Source organism: Pungitius pungitius, chromosome 14 (genome assembly GCF_949316345.1).
Source record: "Pungitius pungitius chromosome 14, fPunPun2.1, whole genome shotgun sequence".
Lineage (NCBI taxonomy): Eukaryota > Metazoa > Chordata > Actinopteri > Perciformes > Gasterosteidae > Pungitius > Pungitius pungitius.
In genome coordinates, this window is record NC_084913.1 from 7,213,788 (window position 1) to 7,214,007 (window position 220).

Sequence of the window (220 nt, forward strand, 5' to 3'; positions counted from 1 at the left end):
GCAGTGGAAAATCAATGTCAACCTTTAAATGAATCAGCTGTATTGGATGAGCTATCCCACTCAGCTCGATAGTTATTAAACTGCTACATGTTGAATTATGGTGGAGAGGCACATCATTTCCTAACACTCGTCTCCATCGACCTTTTGTCCAGGTTTATGTGGAGGGGAGGAAATATCAGATTGCAGGTCAGCTCGCCAGAAGGCTTTTACTATATAGATC